General features: G+C 37.9%; 1 protein-coding gene across 1 annotated transcript in view; it reads right to left on the bottom strand.

Annotated features, from left to right (window-relative positions):
- Positions 1-22746, bottom strand: part of LOC137030025 (RAS guanyl-releasing protein 2) — a 48743-nt gene extending 25997 nt beyond the window's left edge. The window contains exon 1 of the mRNA XM_067399967.1: positions 22402-22746. The gene's annotated coding sequence lies outside the window, so the exon portion shown is untranslated. The remainder of the gene's footprint in view (positions 1-22401) is intronic.
- Between the last annotated feature and the right edge of the window lie 799 nt (positions 22747-23545).

Here is a 23545-nt window from a genome sequence, read left to right as displayed (position 1 = left end):
TAAACAGGGTTTCAGAACAGTCAGTAGACGTGTGAGTATATCACCACTAACTGAACTGCCAGCCAAAGTTTGCCAACTGTCTACTGAAACCCCATGAAAAACGTCCAGTTGGACTGGGGATGTGAATTTTGCCCTATAACCATTCACAGATCATTATTAAAGATAGGGTAAGTAGTTTTTCAAAAACGCTGTTGGACATTGTTAATATTTGAAATCAACCCAAACAAACCCACACCTCTCTTCATTGCTCCGCCTCCAAAAGTCACCCTCCAATTCTAACCGATTTCCTAACCTCGATCTCAAACCCAAGCCACTTCGCTGCTGGCAGGTAAGGCGAGTGCACTAAAGATGATGCTAAACACCACATTCTCTAGCGGTTGTCAGTGCGCAGTGGGTTACCTGCACAACTCTCACTATCTGGCCTCTGTTACACACGCAATGTGAGAGTGGGTGTCTGTTTAACACCGCTGATGCGCAACAAAATAATGTTTCACAAAAAATAAAGTTCAGATGATGAACAAACGATAAGGTAGCACAAAAAAATTATAGTATAGTATACAAGAATAAATACAAACAAGTGTTTTTTGTTGTTAGTTGCCAACAGCACAGCAGCTCCAGACAATCAATGACACTCAAACACAGTGTTACTCATGTGTGGAGTGGAATCAAAGCAGCCTCCACATCTGTTTTCAAATTTTCCCGCTTAGCTCTCTCTGGAAAACTTTTCTAATATTAACGCGGGTACTAAAGCATTTGCCCAGTCATAAGCTTTCACTCCAGTGATATTCTTTTGAGCTCTCATCTCATCTATCTTTCTGCAATTTTTTTTTATTTTTTTAATCTCCCTCTTGCTCATTCTGTCTCCTCGACCATTATATGTTAATACTGATTGGTTACATGTGTGTTGTAAGTGTCGGCTCGACTAACTTCCAAACAGTACATTACAAATAATCCTTATCCATCAATTTGACTGAATGAGTACTAAATTTTCGTTCATGTTTTGTTTTTTTCATGGTATTTCAATGTAAAAAGAATATCTATAAGATATATCTATAAGAATATCTATTATGTTAATTGCAGGGTTTATGATGCCACCAACCCAGGAAGAAGCTTGTTGTAGTCCAAACCAGTCATTTTTGTAGGCATTAAACTGCCATAACTTTAAAAGACAATATCTCCGTTTCCATTGAACTTTCAGCGCTGTAACTTTGCAGATGCTCAAGCAGCAACATTTCACACTAACTAAAGTTAAAAAAAGTGAAATCGCAATGAACAACAAATTTAATTTATTATATATCCCATGAATAATTCACTGGAATACACTAACCCTGTGTCTCAATCAGCTCCCTAGTTCAGTAGTCAGGGCACTGACCAGGGAGTCGGACATTTTAAGCGCTGTCTCAATCACAGAATCCTTCCAGGGCACTGAAACGTTCGCTCCCAGAAAAGTCCCACAATGCACCGTGAAAACCAGGGAGCATTGATGCTCACTATGCTCCCTTAACGGAAGTTCTGAAGTGCGAAACTTGAGCCAACTCACTACACATAACGATACGCGATAGATGTTTTTAAAAATACAAACCGTTATTTTATTATATTTCAGCATAAACATACATCGCTAGACAGGTAATGAACATAATCTAGCTAACATTTATAATTTATTCATGGCTGAAATGTTGCACATACATATGTAACAAGCAAATAATTAATCATAATGTACTTTAAATAACATTACAAATAATGTCAGAAAATATCAGCTCTGTTGTTGTTCATAAATGCCAGTAGTGATGTTGTACAATGAGGACATTGTCACGTCGCCGGAAATAGAGTCATAAGTGTCCCAATGTGTAGTGAACCAGCATCTTTTACTGTCCTTACCAGTGCCCGAATTCGTGTACACGATATACTGATTCACGAGCTCTGGAGCTAGGGAACTGACTGAGACACACCCTAAGAATCTCTCCCCCAAATCCTCACATCTCTTTCCAGGTTTATCACATGGATGCTTTAAAATGTAAAATCCCTATTAGCAGTGTTTACTGGAATGTTTCTAATGCAGGTAAAAAATATCACTTTGAAATATCACTCAATATTCCAGTTAATGAACATTTTTGATTAAGGAAACATATTACACAAAACAGACATACATGTTTTTACTCTGAGTGTACACAAATAAAGAAGACATTCTATAGTTTCAATTGATATATTACTTATGTCTCTATGACAAGAAATGACGGAGTATTTTAAGTCTGTTTTGCTGCAATGTGAAAAAAAATCCTGCAAAACGCGCCGGCGCGTTTTCAGACCTCATATAGTTAAAGGGGCCGCAGCCTGAATCGGCGCATTTCTAATTATGCCCCAAAATAGGCAGTTAAAAAAATGTATAAAAAAAAAAAAAATCTATGGGGTATTTTGAGCTGAAATTCACAGACACATTCAGGGGACACCTTAGACTTATATTACATCTTGTAAAAAAAAACGTTTGATGGCACCTTTAAGGGCAAACAGCAATATGTCAACATGCCATATGTCATATGCCAAGCTCACCCTTCATCTGAAAAGGTCAACTATAGTATATTATAAGAACATTTACTGTATTTGCAGCAAACTCATATTGGATACATACAATTATAATGTATTTTATATCATTTCGTATACCTAATGTAAATGATGTGATAGCTACAGCCTTTTTTGCATTCTAAAAGTAAAATATCATCCCATAGCCTGTTAACTGTAAATGTCCTGGTAGCGGGACACTTGGTGTGCTTTTTTATTGCCTTTTTCCCTATCACATATAAATTAGGTATGATTTGAAAGCTTAAACACTTAAAATTCATCTTGTGACATTGCATTACCATGGAAACTGTACTTTAAATCATTTAGTGGACTAAATTTTTGTGATATAAATTTCAAAATTGGAACACAACTTGGTTAGACATATGGCTTTGATTTTCTAGCAAATATAGAAATTAAATTATTTTGTAAAATATAACATTTTGTATCAAAAATAGGTAGTTCAGTATATTTACTTTACAGTAAGAAAAAAAAAAGCAATAAAAAAGTGCACCAAGAGTCCCGCAACTGGGATACTGACAGTTAGCAGGCTATAGAAATGTGTCAAATTAACATTTGAGGCATTTCTGAATAAAACAGCTTACTACTGTAGTTTTTGATCCATCTCTGATGCTTTATCATGGGGAATTACAACACTCATGCATGTGTATATGTATGTGTGTTTGTGTAATGTGTCAGTGTGTCTGTATTGTGTGTGTGATTGTCATCTGTAAGCAGCTGTTTTCAGAAGCTTCTGTTGCTTGGTGACAGAACCCCAGAACTATTGATCCTCACAGGGATTTAATCGAAGGCTATGAGTGAGTGTGTGTGTGTGTGTGTTTGTTTGTCCGGTGTTTTATGGCAGAGGTGTTTTGAATATTTCAGTCCCTCCTGCAGAGTGTGTGTCCTGACGGCTCAGGGGTTGGAAGATGAATCTAACCAAACAGAATGAAGTCTGGCTCCATTCAAAAGAGAGGCTACATTCAACTCTGAAATATAACATCATCTGTCTGTCTTTCTTTCATTCTCTATCTCTCTCTCTCATGATTCGCTACAATAAGAATGTTGATCTAATCAGACACACAGCGCTCATTAGAGGAGGAAATAACATCACTCACACAGAAGCTGTCTTTCAGATACACATAAGAGTGTGATATTATCGGTCACTGAAGCGGCAAAGCAATGATAGCTCAACACCGATGATGCAAATCTCAATACAACTTTTAATCTCACACTCATTATTGGATGTCTCATCATTGCTCATCAAAGTCATGGTCTCACCTAAAGAAACCTCAGTGGAGAAAGAAACAGGATGAAAGTGAAGTGAGAGACTCTATAAGCTATTTAGAGGAATGTTATCTGTGTTCAACAACAAATTCATGAAACACAGGGTTTCAAGTTTACAAAATGAAACAAATCTAACTCGATATAGATGGTTTCACAGTTCTCGCTACTTTATATAGTGCGACTGTATATAGCACTAGAACTGTGAGCACTGAGCAGCCAATCATGTGAAACACGAGTGAACATGATTCATTTCTCTGCAGAAAATGAAGAGATAATCCGTATTTCAGCGTCAGAATTAGAAAGAGATTTATTGCCAAGTATGTTTGCACACCCAAGGAATTTGTTTTGGTGACAGAAGAAGCTTTCAAGAGCACAGAGACAACAACAGATGGTAAAATAAAGATATATTATATTTTGATGTTTTGTTTTTGTATTTATTGCTTATACATTTTTCTTTTTTTTTTTTCTATTTTTTACCTTTATAGAGCTTTGTACAATACAGATGGTTTAAAAGGAAAATAATGATTTAGTGATGTAAAAAGAATTCAATTCTGCTGTAAAACAGCTCTATTATCTATTATTTAATTATCATAAATTAAGTTTCATTTGAAAGCTTAAAGGGATAGTTCACCCAAAAATGAAAATACCCCCAGGGCATCCAAAATGTAGGTGAATTTGATTCTTCAGTAGAACTCAAATGATGATTTTTAACTCCAACCGTTGCGGTCTGTCAGTTGTATAATGTATTGCAATGGTAACAAAATCTATGAGAGTAAAAAAAAAAACATGCACAGACAAATCCAAGTTAAACCCTGTGGCTCGTGACGACACATTGATGTCCTACTGGATGCCGTGCGCTGGGGGTAAGCAGATAAACATCACATTTTCATTTTTGAGTGAACTATCCCTTTAAAAATGTATCGCTTTAAATTTTGTCATTTAGTACACACCCTCATGCCGTTCCACACCTGTAAGACCTTCGTTCATCTTCGAAAGGCAAATTAAGATATTTTTGTTGAAATCCGATGGCTCCCTGCATAGGGAGCAATGACATTTCCTCTCTCAAGATCCATAAAGGTACTAAAAACATATCTAAATCAGTTCATGTGAGTACAGTGGTTCAATATTAATATTATAAAGCAACGAGAATATTTTTGTGTTATGGTATGGTGGTGTAGAGATGAAGCAGATCACGGATTTCCACAATAATACAATACTTTAATGAATACTAAGGCAGAGTACATCCAACATACACTTAACATAAACAGAGAACGGACAAAGAGTGCAGGGAGTGAGTGCATTATAAAGGGAGTGCAGATAATAGAGTCCAGGTGCAGGTGATCCATGATGATGGGGAGATGACGAGGGAAGTGAGTGCAGGTGTGGAGAACAGGAGGATCTTGGGAAATGGAGTCCAGGGGAACAAGGGATCTGTAACAGTACTCCCCCCTCCCGGTAGGCGCGACCTCGCGCCGTAGATGGAGACACCGGGAGGGGGGGCGGGCGCCCTGGAGACCTCATGCAGGTGCAGGGAGAGGAGCGGACAGGAACAGAGGTCTCCAGGGCTGATCCATGAACCATGGTGGGTCTTGAGCTGTGGGCAGCCATGGCGGGTCTGGAGCCGTGGGCAGCCATGGCGGGTCTGGAGCCGTGGGCAGCCATGGCGGGTCTGGAGACGTGGGCAGCCATGGCGGGTCTGGAGACGTGGGCAGCCATGGAGGGTCAGGTGCAGCGGGCTGCCATGGAGGGTCAGGTGCAGCGGGCTGCCACGGAGGGTCAGGAGCCCTGGTGGGCTCTGGCGCTTCCGAAACCCCGCCCAGGAGTTCCCCACCCACAGGTACCGGAACGGGTACTAGGCCCCCCCCCAAAAAAATACATGGGGAATTTAAGGAAAGTCTTTAAAAGTCTGAGGAAGGGCATGGCGGCTGAGGCTGAAGCGGCTGGGGCTGAAGCTGCTGAGGCTGAAGCGGCTGAGGCTGAAGCTGAGGGCTCGGCGGCGGAGACTGGCGCTGCTTGCTCGGCGGCGGAGACTGGCGCTGCTTGCTCGGCGGCGGAGACTGGCGCTGCTTGCTCGGCGGCGGAGACTGGAGAACTTTGCTCGGCGGCGGAGACTGGAGAACTTTGCTCGGCGGCGGAGACTGGAGAACTTTGCTCGGCGGCGGAGACTGGAGAACTTTGCTCGGCGGAGACTGGAGAACTTTGCTCGGCGGAGACTGGAGAACTTTGCTCGGCGGAGACTGGAGAACTTTGCTCGGCGGAGACTGGAGAACTTTGCTCGGCGGAGACTGGAGAACTTGGCTCGGCGGAGACTGGAGAACTTGGCTCGGCGGAGACTGGAGAACTTGGCTCGGCGGAGACTGGAGAACTTGGCTCGGCGGAGACTGGAGAACTTGGCTCGGTGGAGACTGGAGAACTTGGCTCGGCGGAGACTGGAGAACTTGGTTCGGAGGAGACTGGAGAACTTGGCTCGGCCCAGAGGTCTATCAGCCAGGCCGCATCACTGGGCGGCTTGTGTGAGGCTGGAAGAGGTGCCCAGTCCATCCCTTCATACATAATTAAAATGCCCGTAAGGACGGGAGCGGGCTCTGGAGATACTGGAGCGGGCTCTGGAGACACTGGAGCGCAGGAGACTGGAGAGCGCTCGCCCTTCTTCCTCTTCCTCCGTTTACTGGGCCCAGTAGAGGAATGAGGGTCCAGCATGGGGCAGGCAGGGAGTTTGCTGGAGGGGTATGCGGAGGAAGACGGAGGTTGACTGACTGGCCCGGCCAACCGTGTTTCTGGATGGACTGGACGACAACACTTATCCTGAACCTCATCCACAAAGAATTTGGAGCCATTTAACCACAAAATTAAATTGATAGTTTCACTTAAGGAGAAACAAAAAACTTCATCAAAACGGATAGTGTCGTCATCCAATCCATCCAAAAACAGGGAGATCAAAACTGCTTCAGGCCAGTCAGACAAATAAGCGATCTCAACGAACTCCTCCACATACCTCTCCAGCGAACGACCTACCTGCAGGAGCCCGATAAGGCGATCGCTGGCTGTCAGGGTGAGAGGTGTTGGAGGAGCTAGAGCCAAGGAGCTGGGGGAAGTCTCCATCCTTTTTTTTTTCTTGTGAAAATCCAGTTGGTATGGTCCGTTCTTCTGTTACGGTATGGTGGTGTAGAGATGAAGCAGATCACGGATTTCCACAATAATACAATACTTTAATGAATACTAAGGCAGAGTACATCCAACATACACTTAACATAAACAGAGAACGGACAAGGAGTGCAGGGAGTGAGTGCATTATAAAGGGAGTGCAGATAATAGAGTCCAGGTGCAGGTGTTCCTGATGATGGGGAGATGACGAGGGAAGTGAGTGCAGGTGTGGAGAACAGGAGGATCTTGGGAAATGGAGTCCAGGGGAACAAGGGATCTGTAACATTTTGGTGTGCCAAAAAAAACAAAATAACAACTTATAAAGTGATGACCGATTTCAAAACACTGCTTCATGAAGCTTTGGAGTAGGGCTGGGCAATATAACGCATGCGATTGTCACGCGCATTTCGTCAGTAAAGCCGGTTCCCTGATTAACGCTAAATAGCCATCACCTGCTTTTAAATGGAGCGGCATTAATAGACAGAGCATTAGTTCACTGACAAGCCACGCAATATTGCGTTCATTATCGAAGGCGATTCATCAGCGATTATGAACGCGATATTGCATAGCTTGTCAGTGAACTACGGCTCAGTCTATTAAATGTCGCTCCATTTGAGAGCAGGTGATGGCGATTTAGCGTTAATCAGGGAACCGGCTTTACTGACAAAATGCGCGTGACAATCGCATGCGATATATCGCCCAGTCCTACTTTGGAGCGTTATGAATCAGCGTGTTGAATCTACTGTTCAGAGCGGCAAAGTCATGTGATTTCAGCAGTTTGGCGGTTTGACATGCGATCCGAATCATGATTCGACACAGAAGAATCATAACACTCAGAATCTTCCTGAAGCAGTGTTTTGAAATCGGCCATCACTAAATATGTCACTCCATTTAAAAGCAGGCGATGGCAATTTAGCGGTAATCAGGGAACTGACGAAATGCGCGTGACAATCGCATGCGATATATCGCCCAGCCCTACTCCAAAGCTTCATGAAGCAGTGTTTTGAAATCGGTCATCACTTTATAAGTTGTTATTTTGTTTTTTTTTGTCACACCAAAAATATTCTTATCGCTTTATAATATTAATATTGAACCACTGTACTCACATGAACTGATTTAAATATGTTTTTAGTACATTAATGGATCTTGAGAGAGGAAACGTCATTGCTGGCTATGGCAGTAGCCCCTCACTGCAGAACACTCGAGATCCAAGGGGCGGAGTCGGGTAGGTTAAGGTATATGGAAAGTGGGAGGAGTTGGATCTAGATCCAACCCCGTCCTTTGGATCTTGTGTTCTGCAGTGAGGACCATCTCGGCTATGGAGGCCTCATTGAGCCATCGGATTTCAACAAAAATATCTGAATTTGTGTTCCAAAGATTAACAAAGGTCTTGGAACAGCATGAGTAATAAATGAAATGAAAATTCTGTCATTAATTACTCACCCTCATGTCATTCCACATCAGTAAGACCTTCGTTCATCTTTGGAACACAAATGAAGATCTTTTTAATGAAATCTGAGAGCTTTCCGCCCCTCCAGATCCAATGCAACTACCTCTTTCAAGGTCCAGAAAGGTAGGAAAGACATGAATAAAGTACTCCATGTGACTCCAATGGTTTAACTTCAATTTTATGAAGCGACGTGAGTGCTTTGTTTGTGCAAAATAAACAAACATAATTTAACATTTTATTTATGAAAATATCGATCTGCAACGTGCATTCACAGGAGCTTCACAACTTATGCGTTTTGTGTTCACGCTAAAGCTGACATTGTAGTGTGAACACTCTTTGGATAATATTATTTTGTAAATAATTTTTTTTTTTTTTGGGGGGGGGGGGGTGCAAACAAACCACTCGCGTCATAAAACTGAGGTTAAACCACTGGAGTCACATGGAGTACATTAATGATGCCTTTCCTACCTTTCTGGACCTTGAAAGTTGATCTCTATGGAGGAACAGAAAGCTCTTAGATTTAATTCAAAATATCTTCATTTGTGTTCTGGAAATGTGTTAATTTTTGGGTGAACTAACTCTTTAAACTCGCAGTTTCATCCTGTGAAAACCGCTTTGAAATTGGACATAGCATTGACATGGAAACGGTACTTTAAAACCTTTTAGTGGGCCCAATTTTTGTGATTTCAACTTCAAATTTGGAACTTGATTAGACAAATGGCTTTGGTTTTCTAGCAATTTGAGAGTTCAAATTATTTTGTAAAATATATGTTTTGTATAAAATAACAAAACACTTATTTTAAAAGTTCGATTCAGTACATTTGCTTTACAGTAAACCTAAACTTTTTTACTCTTTCACTTCTGCAATAATCTGCTGATTATCTTCTTTAAAAATAGACCAACCTTAGGTCTCTATTCTAAAGCATTCATGAATTACAACCATTTATGTTTAGATCTATGCTCAAAAGAGCGGTTAATTATATTATTTGTCACATAGATAATGGTAACAACTCTGCAAACAGTATTTTTGCCGATGTTCTCAGTATATCACCCACTGCATAACTTGCAAAAAACTGCAAAGCAAAAATATGGGTATACTATAGGCTACATCTTAAAATTGTCCCCTTGGAATTATAAGGTTCTATATGACATTTTTGTCAAAATTGAGTTATTCACATATTCATATTCTGTGACAATTTATTTACATTATGTGATGTTTCTTGTTTCTAACTTGATTCTATAAGGTTCTATCTGTGAGCCAATCAGCACTTCGAATGCACACAAAAGGACCAATCAGGATCAGCTTTCTTTGTCATGTCGCCGGACTGCAATTTAATTGATTAAACGTTAGGCATGTTATTTCAGCCATACTATGTCTAGAGAGAAAGCCATTTTACCTGTCCCACTTTCTGTGGAATAAAGTCCTGTCAGATGTATTACAGTAGCTGCTTTCTGTCTAAACAAAATGAAAATTAAACTTAAATGCAATAATGTGTTAAATTTTCCATCATATTCCTACCTAAATTTAACATCTGGACAAAATATTTAGCACTGCCTTTTATGCTTAACTTGAACAAGAAAAAAAATATTCATTCTAAAATATGAAATAAATGTCATCGAAAGCATTACATTTAACTTTCCCATGCATGTCAACACATTGTTACAACACTAATTTCATGTTTTAAAACGAATAAGTAAACTGCTTGTTTCTTGAAAATGATTGCTTCAATTAATGTTTTGCAAGATAGAACCCTATAATTCCAAGTGAAAATTGATTTTTTAGAATTAGAAGTTTCTATCTGCATTTGATCCATTCCAAAAATCCCCATTTACAAATCTGAGAGGATTCTGATATTGTACACTCTAAAAAATGCTGGGTTAAAAACAACCCAAGTTGGGTTGAAAATGGACAAACCCAGCGGTTGGGTTAAATGTTTGCCCAACGTGCTGGTCAGTTTTATTTAACCCAACTTTTGTTTAAAAATTACTATATGGCTGGCTTAAAATTAACCCACAATAGAGTACCTCACAGATGACATGTTTTTGTAGGCAAAACCCGGAAGTGAGTTAACATTTTAGGACTTCCGGTTCCATCGCCCTAAAGTCTATGGGTTTTTTTAATGGGTTTTTGCTAAATTGCCTGAAATCAGACCTTAAGTTAACAAAAAATCATAAAACACACCAGTTATAACCCGCTTATGATTTTTTAAACATTTATAGTGTCTTAAAAACAGCGGATGCTAACAAGTTGCTAAAAGGGACTACTTCCTTAGGGGGGGTTCATATAAACTAAAAAGATAATAAACAAATAAATAAAACATTTTTAACAAAAGCTAAAAATATCTCAGAGAGGCACGCATAAACAAAATTAATTTTTAACATTTTCGGACAAAACGAATGGACAGAATTTCTCATGAAAAAGTGGATACATATATACACCGCGCAGATCATAATCAGCGAGCATGTTTTTAAATAAAGTTGTTTTTTAAATAAAGTTTGAGGAAGCTTTTTGGTGCGTGGTAACGTTGATCCGCGATCATGGTGTGCCATAGTCCGTTTATAGCCTACTGTTAGCCTTTTATATGTGACGACATTATTTAGGCTTCAAAATCTATAAATGTTGTAAAGATTATCTTGATAGACAAAACATGTAAGTGTCATAACCCTTAGTTAAACACAGCTTATTTTTTGGGATTTTTCAAAAGTCTGCTAACTTCCAGGTTGGACTACAAAAACACGTCATTTCTGAGGTACTCTATAGCTTGGAAATTAAAAATCAAAAGGTGAATATTAATTATTAAGCAATTTAATAAATGTTTACTGTTTAATTATTATTCATTAAACATTAATAAATGTTCATTTATTAAGCATATTAATAAATGTTAATATTAAACATACTTTGAGTTCATTAAAGCAAGCAATACAGTAATTTTTAAACAATATGAGTTCAATAAAACTGTCCAGCAGGTTGGGCAAACATTTAACCCAACCGCTGGGTTAAAACAACCCAATCACTGGGTCTGTCCATTTTCAACCCAACTTGGGTTGTTTTTAACCCAGCATTTTTTAGAGTGTACAGTTAGAATACATTTAGGATCTCTGTCATTTTCATATATGAAAGAACCTTGTTTTTTTCATATAGCAATTTTTTGCTATATGGAATCCAAAATCTTTGTAGCTTAGTATCTCAAAACTGCTCAGAATGCAGATAAAACCTTATAATTTAAGGGGACGAAATGCTGCATGCCAATAAAATAAAACAAAACTAATAATGTTAAACAAATAATTCTCAATTAAAGCAGGAAGATTTTGTCAGTCTCTATAATTCTTTAACTGCGAAATATGCTTTAATTTGGAGCAAGACATACAAGGGTAATAATCATTTTATTGTATCAGAGATGCATTTTATTGCTCATAGCTGATTGGTCATGTTTCTGTCTGCCATCTCTTTCCCAGTAGAAATCTATCCATCTGCATTAAATAATAATAATAACTTGTTCACTAGCCTAATTATAGGCTGCTTTACTGGTCTGCAATAACTTGTCCCATCTGATGAGAATTTAGATCTTTAGATGTTATACACGAGAAACAAAAAAGTGAGCAAAAATGAGCTTGCTTTTTTTTGTGTGTGGCTGTTTTGGACCACATTAGAGACTATTGTGTTGCAGGAAACAGCTATTTTTGTAATGTGGCAGATTGGTTATGTGGACGCACAGGTGTCATCTCTCATTCTCCAGCCAGAATATGCCAAATTTATTACATTTAGTGTGGGTAATGTTTGTGTGCACAATAATAATTATTATTATTTAAGATTAATTTGAATATATTCAAGTGTAGCCTATAATAACGGGAACAGCTGATTTTACTGATTGAAAACATATTATTCATAATTTTATCACAGCTTTACATTAGTTTTACAGTTAGTCCAAGCCATGCATATATTTGAATAGAGACAGCTGGTATGTTGGTGTCTTTGTACAGAGCAGGAGATGTAGAGATCTTGTTAAAAACAACAACAACAACAACAACAACAAAAAGGCTGTCTGTTGTGCCGTACAGTGTTTTTGGCCCTTATGGAAATGATCATGATTTTTGCAGTGTTTTCAAGCCATGAGCTTTATGTGGGAAGATCTGTTATGAATGTCTTTTTGGTCACTTTGCTGTTTCCTTATGAAATCTAAAACTTAAACCAACTTTGAATGTGATTATTTCCACAATCAAAGTACAGACTCAATCACAGTAAGATGTTTACCTGACACGAGCAAACTTCTTCACTTCTGATTACATGTCATTTTTATTATTCTGATTATTCGCCAAGGATTGTTGTTATTTTTACCACCATAATTCACATAGCCCAATGCACAGCACAAATGATGAGCTCACATACAGCAGGTGTGTAACTGGTTACTGTTTAATCTGTTTACGTCAAATGCAACGTCATCCATGTTAGCCACAAGCACATGCACACTTCGCATGCCTGTTTATTGCTATTAAAATCGGCATAAGTTACGATCACGGTTGCTACGATTATGAGCTTAGTCGCATCAATTTGATCAAAGTATTGTGTTTACCATAAGGTAAAGTTGCCTAAATCTCATTATAATCACATTATGAGGGTGAATGTAAACATAGTCATTGTCCAAGACTCGTGATGTCATGAGTATTCGCATGTATTTTTACATAAAGTGTGGTTCTACACTTAATTATGTTTTCATACACACTGAAATGTACAATATTGACAGCACTAAAAGGTAAATTATTTATGTATGTAACTTTTAAACGTACAAAAAAGGGTTTGGAGTAGGATCTACAATTTACCTATGAAAAATGGTTAAAGGGCAATTATACAATTATCTTTATGATTTAAAAGATTCATAAATATTTTACATTTCTTTAGCTGTAAATATGTAATAATGTTTACATTTAAATGTTGTCAATATGTCCATTTTGTACGTTTCAGCATCTATCCAAACATTAAAAAAATGTAAGTTTGCACCTGAAAATGTTACGCATTGATACCTACGTATTATCAATACGACCAGGCTGCTCTGTCTGTGTGTGTGTGTGTGTGTGTGTGTGTGTGTGAAAAGGGGGAGTAAAGGAAAGATAGAGGGAATGTTCTCTGTTGGTTGTTCTATCTCAGTGCAGATGCTTCCTGTTGCACTGAAAATGGAACAGTTTGACAGCTTAACAAAAGGCGGAAGTTGCTGTTTATGTATGTATTTCACAGAGAATAAATGAGAATGATATGCGTTAATGTGTTAATATTACTTGTTTATTCACAGTATTGTTATTTTATTTTTTTACAGTTATGCTACAAATGCTAAGGCAGTACAAATGTGCAGTTTTTTAGTGACCACTCAGTTTTAAAGAACCCTTTATGCCAAAATTGTTCTAAGGAGTCTTAAATGATTGCATAAAACTTTCATGTTTAACGATTATTTCAGTATATTTCTATGAATAAAACAAAATTAATGAAAACTAAATCTATAAAATGATGCCCCTAAAAGGTTCTATATATGAAATGTCTGAAAGAACCCTATAGAACCTTTTCTTCTGTGAGTGCAAGAGAGCGTTGTTATATTACTTTATTTACATATTGCACAGCTTCTCATTGCACGCAGCTACGCTACAAAAGTCAAGACAGTACAAATGTGCAGTTTTTTGTGAAGTCATGCCATTAAACCACAGTAAACCTGAAACTAAATGAGAGAGCGAGTCAGATGTGCTTTTACTGCTGCGCTGTGGTTACTGTACCATTCTGCTGAACTGAATAAGCAGACAGGAAGACTTGTTTTTCTCTCTCCTATATTCTCAGTCCATCTTTCAGCAGCAACACAACGGCAGCACTATCAAACCAGTTATGCAAATGACCAGAACTTTCTCTCTCACACTTTCACAAAACTCACAATGTGAAACACCCTCTCACTCTGTGTGTGTGTGTGTGGTCCTGGTAACTAGATTATGGGGACCAAATGTCCCCACAAAGATAGTAATACCAGAAATTTTTGATCTTGTGGGGACAAGAGGAAAAAAAACATTTTGAACATGTAAAAATCTGTGAGCATTGTGTTTAGGTCCCCATAAAATCCCCCATGTAAAGTCCCCATAAAACTTGGAAATGTTTGTGTCTTAGCAGCAACATTAGTATATAACAGTAAAAGACATCCCTAAAACATTCACAGTACATACTCTTAAACACATGGACTTCCTGTTTATCCGACTTGACAGTAGAATGGGTCATGCTGCGCTTCCTGTGTTTTTACAAAGCTAATGTCAGAGGCCCAGACTCACTACCAGAGCCAGGCTGTATACGGCCCTAAATGGTCAAGATTATACATGCAGAGAGCAATATTTGCATGTTAGTGTGTCTGTGAGTGATTCATGAATAGCACACACTGTTTAAATTGTTGTAAACGTTCTGTAGCAAGTTGTAAAGACTGGTAATGCATCAGTTATTTGCTAATACTGTGGTATGTCTGTTCATGGTGCATGGATGCATGGATGGACGTGTATGTGCATAATGTGTGTGAGTTTGCATAACTGCATCTTCATGTTGACCTCAACACTTCCTGAGTATAGTCTGGCAAAAGGTGATCCCCATAAACGCTGAAGAACAGAACACAAAATATGATGAACAACTCATAGCACATACACAGATTCATACAGCAGTCATGTTTTCCTAGTGAGGTTAACATAGTTTAACAACTAGGAATCCAACTAGTACTACTTTTTATTTATAAATAGGAGGCAATAGGAGGTGAAGTTCAAGTTTTATTAGAAATTACATTAAAGTATATTTTAGTTTACCATAAATGCATTTGTATTTTATGTACATTCAACAGTACACTTTAAAGGAGACAAATCATGAAAATCTTTTGTTTAAAGCTGCAGTCCGTAACTTTTTTTTTGGTAAAAAATTATCCAAAATCAATTTTTGAGCAAGTACATATCCAGCCAGTGTTCAAAACTATCTCCTTATCTTAGCTCTATTCACAACGGTAAGCTTGTAATAATGTTTTCGACCTGGTGGATTTCTGCGGGAAATTCGAGCATGCAGCCGTTTGTCTTTGCATCATTACGTCACGTCTGTAAACAGAAAGGAAGGAGTCCAGGCTAGTCTGCTTTATCATGTGAGGATGCTGCTTGTAGCGGATCATTTACATCCTTTTCTCACAGCATCTGAAATAATTAAACGTATCTTTTTTATGGCGGATTGTAATCCAGAAAGGTCCAAATGACAATTATCAGTGACAACTGGAGATTCACCCAAAGTCAAAAAGCAAAAAAGACTTCGGACCGCGGAGTGGCTACAGAAATTGAAATCTAGCCTACAGGTAACGCTAATACACACTAAATACACAGTCACGCAATGCTGATGTTGTTAACATCACCAGACTGCAGCTTTAAGTGCTATAATCAGGTCCCTGGTGCATCTACCAACCCAGAAAACATGAAAAAGGACAACCCAATAACTTTGTTTAAGTACGACTTTCTCAAATGAGCCGTTCAGATTTCGCTCCCCTTATGAAGTAGGAAGGGGATCTTATTATAATTTTACCGCCCCTTAATCTGTATGTTTCCATCCACGGCACCGTCATTTTGTTTTTTAGCAATCAATAACGTTGTACCAGTAACACTGGTCCTGGAGGGCAGCTGTCCTGCACAGTTTAGCTACAATCCTGATCAAACACGCTAGGATTACTAAATCTACGTGATGGAAGGCAGGACAGCAGCACTCAAGAACAACCGTCCCTGAGCTTGTGATATGTCTCAGCTATGTAAACAATATCACTGATCTGTTAAACGGCTATAATAGTAAACATGAGTCTCCATAAACTCCTGGCATCTGAGCCACTAAGGACGCAGTGGTGTAATTTTATTTATGAAGGGAATGTATCCAGATAAATTCATATACCAGTATGTGCAAGTCATTTTACACCAGACTGCTTTGCACACAAGGGTCAGTAAAACAGAGGATTTGCACAGATATTGATTCTCAAAGATGGATCGATACCACCTGTTCATGATCCAATTTCATATATATTTTGTGATGTTTGCAAATTGTCTTTCTGAATGCTTTTTGTTAGCATGTTGCTAATGTATTATTAAATGTGGCTAAAGTTACCATTGTTTCTTACTGTATTCACAAAGACCAGAGCCATGTCTTGATTTTCATTTTTAACCCGAAAATGCTTGCAGTCTGTATAATTCATAAACGCATCTTCATTCTTATTGAGTCTCTCCAACAGTGTGTAGCTTTAGCCACGTTAGCCGTGCAGCACAGTATCAAAATCATTCAGGATCGAATGTCAGCAAACATCCACAAAATACATGCCATACCTATGTGATCTGACATGCTGCATCACAAACAGTTTGTAATGATCTATTTTGAGAGTTATATTTGCTGTGTGAGCATCTCCTGTATTATTTATGCTTCAGTGTATTAGAATTGCAAGCTTGGGGGCGGGGAGCACAAGCTCATTTGCATTTAAAGGTACACACACCAAATCAGCGCATTTTTTCTACCACCCAAAAATAGGCAGTTAAAACATGGTATAATAAAAAAAAATCCATGGGGTATTTTGAGCTGAAACTTCACAGACACATTCTGGGGACACCTGAGACTTATATTACATCTTGTAAAAAGGGGCATAATAGGTCACCTTTAAATAAAGTTGAGAGAAAATAGAATTACGAAAGATTAAGTACTATTTATGCATGTCAAAAAAACTTTAAAGTTCAGCTCATTGCATTTAATATAATACAATTTCATTTAATTGCAAATGACATACAGTTAAGTGTCTGAAATTAGCCTACATTCAGTTTGCACAGAAGTAAATTATTTTAAAATACATTATTTCTGTAAGAAGTATTCTTTTTAAAAGTATGCAGAAGTGTACTTTAAATATCTAGATATATCTAGATAAATAACAAAGTGCAGTATATGTGTGTATTGTGAAAATCTTCCATTCCTAACCAGTGAAAGTGACAGACCTCTGACTAGTGATGGGAAATCTGATTCTTTTCTGCGAACTAGTTCTTTCGGACAGTTCGTTTTTAAAGAACCGGTTCAAAAAAAAGATTCATCAGTTTGTTTACATAATTACACAATGATGTCACGTATACGCAATTCCAATAATGATTTGAAATGCAGATGCTTCACATGTCTAAAGCATATATGTAAATAGTCTTAATCAACTACACCACGAGAAACTATAAAAAAACCTTTCATTTCACCCCTCATTGAAATCAACTGTTTGTTCACACATATGCTCATATCGGCAGCTCAACGGTCACATGTCCGAGTCCAAACTGTTTCTTCAGTTGAGAGAACTGCTGAAACCATTAACTGGCTTTTGACTCGAGAGACAAATGCTATCAGTGTAATGCTGTTGACTCGAAAACTTCTTCCATTGGATCACTGTTATATTTCCAATACTATTGTTTGTTATACTTTATGCTTTTCAGTAAAATACATCAGAAACATACATTTTGCCTCCTTTATGAAACCCTCGGCGAACAGTTCTCAGCATGTTGGATATGCCCGAAAGACTGTTTTCAGTTCCGTTTTGGACTAACTGGAGCATCTTAACCAGCAAAAACCAGCATCTTAGGATCATATACTCCTGGATAATGGATATTGGCTCATTTAAGGATGCAGTGACTGTCAGACAAGTCTGAAAGTCAGTTTTGATTGAGAAATTTGCAGATCTGTGCTGACTTGAGCCGTGAACTGTTTCAAGCAGTTCAGTCTGATATGGTGAACTAAAAAAAGAAACGGTTCAACAGAACAATTTGTTTGAGAACTGGCCATCACTACGAGGATGAGTTTATCAGAAAACAGTTTGCAAGTGAAATGCGGCCACAAGAATCAAGTTGATTCAATCAAGTCGACACTGGCTTAACAAAATTAGTATAGCAAATGACCTGCACTGCTTTGAACCAGTAAATAAAGTGACCATGATATAATTCACAGACAACTTTCTCCTGTAAAACATGTCACCAATTTCACCAATCTTCTTGATGAGTCATTTCTTGCAAACCTCCTTCTCTGCATATTTTTTGTCTAAAAAAAGCTCTGCAGCATTCTTTTTTTTCTTGAGCTTAATCCAGCTTTCATCTCTAATATGCTGTTGTTTTCTGTCTGTCTCTTACTATAGTCTGACAGAGACAAATATGTGCATGTTTCTGACTAGCAGGTGTCCATTTATGTTTCATATTTCAGCTTTCGTTCTTAATTCAGGCCCTTGTTTTTCTGCAGAAATTCCACAACTATTCCTTCTTAATAACAGCCATTCCTAATAGATCTTTATTAGTGAACATTATCCTTTTCCACTGTCTCTGCATTTCTTTGCTTCTCGCTCTCTATGCTGTGGGATTGATTTTCCTCAGGTCAGTGCGTTATACATCTGCTCTATTTAGAGGTAATAACTCTTCAAACTGCCAGTGAGACTAATTTAGTTAGTTACCAATTATTTCAACCCACGCTCATTGGAAAAAACATGCCTGTGGCAAAAGTTTTGCAAAATTATATTATGTTGCTTCTTGCATATTGCGCAAGTGAAATGTCCGGTGAATGGTGTGCTAAAAGGTTAACGCTCTATCGCATTTAAAAATAGCATAGCACCTACACTCAACCCTATGCTAAACCTAACCGACAGTGACATATATGAAGTTAAAAAGCAAATGTGTGATAAAAATGCTTTTGCTAAAGCGACCATGCTGTTTTAGCTGCTTCTACAAGTCTCCGCCTTTTGATGTGGAAATATTCTCTGGTTCATTTCTTCTGTTCAGTCCGTCGAGGTCAGACGTCTGCGAGTAAAAACATGAACTCACTGGAGAGCTGCTTTATAGTAGAATTCTATATTCTATGGCCTTGTCTACACAAATATGTTTTAGTTTGAAAATTCATCTTTTTCTCTCCGTTGGCCTTCCATTCACACATTTTGATGGCACACAGATGGCATTTTGTCAAGGAAAATGGAACTTTTTAAAAACGCTCTCCAAAGTGGATAAATCTGAAAACGTTGTTTTCGTGTTGTAGTGTGGATGGTGAAAACAGAGGTATTTGAAAACGATGATGCATGTTTAGTCATGTGACGCATATTGTATCAATAGATACCTATAGTTATACCCGGTGTTGTTGTGCCTGCTATTTACATTAACAGTATTGCTCAAGATACATTAATTGCTCCCTTGTAGAATTTACGAATTACATTCCTGCAAAGATGACAGAGAATTTACTCACATTTGCTGTTCTGCGTGGCAAAATATGAGTTGCGTTTTTAACCAGATTTTAAGTGCAACATGGACGCAACAGTGAGTGATGCAATATTATACTAGTAAAATGATCATGCCAGAAGAATAGTGTGAGAATTTTATAATATCTACTCTCTCTGCATCATCTCATGAGCTTTTAGTATGTATGTATGATTACCGCATGCGCAGTAAGGTGATTTAAAGGATTAGTTCACTTTCAAATAAAAATTTCTTGATAATTTACTCACCCCCATGTCATCCAAGATGTCCATGTCCTTCTTTCTTCAGTCGAAAAGAATATTTTATATATTTTATATATTTATATATTTTAATATTTTTGATGAAAACATTCCAGGATTATTCTCCTTATAGTGGACTTCAATGACCTCCAAACGGTATGTCCTATGCCTTCCCTATTCTACTTATGGAACGAATGTAGTGCCAGTTCCATTTTTTCCCATAAGTAGAATAGGGAAAGCGTAGGACATATAGCATAAGCTTTTTGAAGAATACGAAAGTGCAGTTTTGCCGGAACCACTTGGAAGGCGATCAAATGTTTATAAAGCATATACATTTTTTTTTCGAAAAAAAACCGATCGTTTCGCTAGATAAAACCCTTATTCCTTGTCTGGTATCGTTTAATGCCCTTTGAAGCTGTACTGAAACTTTAATTTTGACCTTCAACCGTTTGGAGGCAACTGAAGTCCACTATAAGGAGAATAATCCTGGAATGTTTTCATCAAAAACCTTAATTTCTTTTCGACTGAAGAAAGAAGGACATGGACATCTTGGATGACATGGGGGTGAGTAATATCATTGCGCCTGCTGCACTCATGGTATGGCAGCAAAGTTCCTTGATTATTATGCTGGAATGAGAGCATAGTTCCTAGTCATATCGGCCTAGAAAATGCAACTTTTAATTTTCCATTGGTCTTAGTACACGATTTAACTACAGAAGAGTCAAGTTTTAAATAGGAAAAATATCAAAACTCTTTGGTCATTTTTGAGCGAAATGCTAATGGTCTAATCAGATTCAATGAACTATGCTAAGCTATGCTAAAAGTGGTACCGCCAGAACCGGAGATTGGCTGAATGGATTCAAAAACGGTAAAACTCAACTTTTTAACTCTAGGGGAGTTGAAAAATGAGCCTATTTTCAAAAAAAGTGGAGTGTTCCTTTAAGTGTTTTCAGATGGTTCATTGTGGATTAGCAACTTTTAGAAAACGCTTGAAAGCGCTAGTGTGGATGAGGAGCGTTTTTAAATGAAAACTCTGTTTTTAAATGTCTCCAGATTAATGTAGATGTAGCCTATAAAGTGCAATACAAATAAACATGACTTGAATTGCAAAAGGACATTGCTCTGATCAGATGCTTTCTTAACTGCTGTTTTCAGTGTTATTTTTGTTATTTTGTTATTGAGAGGAAAACACATAGCATTTACATATTCATCTAAACACTGCTCTCATCAGGGTAGGTGGCATCAAGATGTCCACTAACAGTTTACCACTGTTCATGGGTTTCAAATTTCTTTTTACCCTTAAGCAAAGAATGAAAAAGAACTTCACTGCAAGTATACCGGGGCCTTTAGTTTACAAATCATTACAAATCATCAGGATATACTAACATTGTATTGTGTAAGGAACTGCATGACAATAAGTCCTTATTAATCAATAATCTGCCCCAGTAATCATAATTGGTGTGAAAAGGAATAAAAATGGTTGGTGTTTACTACCACTAGTGTTTTTTGTTTGTTTTTCCAGCTGGAAACTGCAGTGAATTGTGTGTACCTTTTTATGAAAATGTAGGTAGAGGTGCGTTTTTCCAATAAGCCTATATTGGATTAGTCAGTAGACTGGTCTAAATAATGTCTTCCCCAGTGATCAGGCAGTAGTAGATCCTGCCGTTATAACAGTGACCAATGTCCTGCCGCAAAACTACCCCCAAAAAAACATCCATTACAGTGCAAAAGGGTGGGGAAATCATCTGACCAGTCTGCTTGTAGTCTCACTACTCATGGGAAATGTCAGTGATGCCTCATTTGATGGTAATGTCATGAGAAGTCAAGTACATGTTTGAATCTATAAGCTTTTCTGACTTTTGTATGTGTTTGTTGTCTCAGTCTTTATCGTCCCTGACAGGGAAAACGTTGTGGTATGGTTAGTTCAACCAAAAAATAAAAATTCTGTCATCATTTACTGACCCTCATGTCATTCCAAACCTGTATGCATTTCTTTCTTCTACAGAAAGAAAAAGATGTTTGGACCTCATTGACTTTCATAGCCAGAAAGAAGATGTTACATAGGAGAAAGAAATGCATGCAGGTTTGGACTTGATGGTGAGCAAATGATAACAGAATGTTCATTTTAGGGTGAATCATTCCTGTAAGACCAAAACAGCTTAGAGAAGCTTTCTTAACCAATTTTTCAGCATTGCACCACACTGGGTGTTAAGAAGAGTCGAGCTAACGGAAAATACAAAATACACAAACAGAAGTGTCAGTTTGTAACTAAAAAATAACCTCACGGCGTGAAAGGAGCTTCTCTCTCTCTCGCTCTCTGATGTAGAAGCGCCTCTGTTAGACCCTGTGCTTATATGCCTGGTTTTGCATAATGCGTAATAACAGAAATGAGTTCAAACCACCCAAACAACGCAGTGCGCTGCGCGCGCGTACAGACGTCCAATCAGACTAACAATGCCCACTCACCTTGATGATCGGCTGATTCAGATCTGGATCAGCACATCTGTCCACATCAGTCGGGTCTTTGGAAGTTTGGAGATCCGTTCAGTAAATGATCATATATTTAAATACTGTCACGGTTTGATGAACACAAACAGCGTCCTATGTGCACTGATCTTCATCTGTCTTTTCCTATTCGATTCTCAAGATTGGAGCTTTACAAGGAGCGCGCACACGAGCGCGGAGATTAAACCTCTGAATGGGTGTGTGTGCCGCGCGTGTGTGAAGCAATCTCTCCCAGATTCTGGAGCTGAAGGCGTGTAAAGGCGGTCCATTAGTCGTACTATAAACGAGCACTGCATAAAGGCGGCGTCCCACTAGCAGACATCGATTTTGATCGGGGTGTCTCACCTGTTGACTGTTTTTGATGAAATCTCGCCCTCTCCTGTCAGAGGTCTTTCACACATGCCGATTAAGAATGACAGAGGGGTGATAAACTTTTCTCCACAGCTAAAAAAAAATGTTCTAATAACGTTTTGCTAACGTTCCCGTTAAGTTATAAAAATGTTATTTCTGAATGTTCTATGAACGTTCAAAATGTCATTTTTTTTTTTTATTTCCCCCTTGGTTATGCGACAACATTCAATTTCAAACATAATAGTAATGTTACAGTACTTTTGAATGTTATCTGAACATTCTGAAACAGGTTGTGCACTGTAAAAAAAAAAAAAAAAAAATGCCAAGAATGTACAAGATTAAAGAGTATTATTTTACAATATAATGTAGTCAGAAATGTTCAGTGAAATTAATGCATTCTGGGTCATTTTCTTACAAAATTTTAAGCAAAATTATGCTAACATCTTGTTTTTCCTGTGTATTCACATGATAATGTTGTCTTTAAAATTATATTGTTTACCACTGTAATTGTTTTGAAGTCACTTTAATGGTGATTAGTGTGCCGTTTGTTTCGGATCTTATACCTTATATATATCCATATTCAAATTTCTGACCCAGCCAAGTCAGAAGTGTGATAAATGAAAACATTTGTTAAAAAAATGACAAGCTTGAATATAAAATAAGCTAACTGGCTGATTAAGTTAGTCAAACTATTCTTAGCATGAATTTTTTTTTTTAGCATTATTTTAGCCTGAAGATTTACCAATATCTTATT

Source organism: Chanodichthys erythropterus, chromosome 11 (genome assembly GCF_024489055.1).
Source record: "Chanodichthys erythropterus isolate Z2021 chromosome 11, ASM2448905v1, whole genome shotgun sequence".
NCBI lineage: Eukaryota > Metazoa > Chordata > Actinopteri > Cypriniformes > Xenocyprididae > Chanodichthys > Chanodichthys erythropterus.
This window is presented reverse-complemented; position numbering and strand designations above follow the sequence as displayed.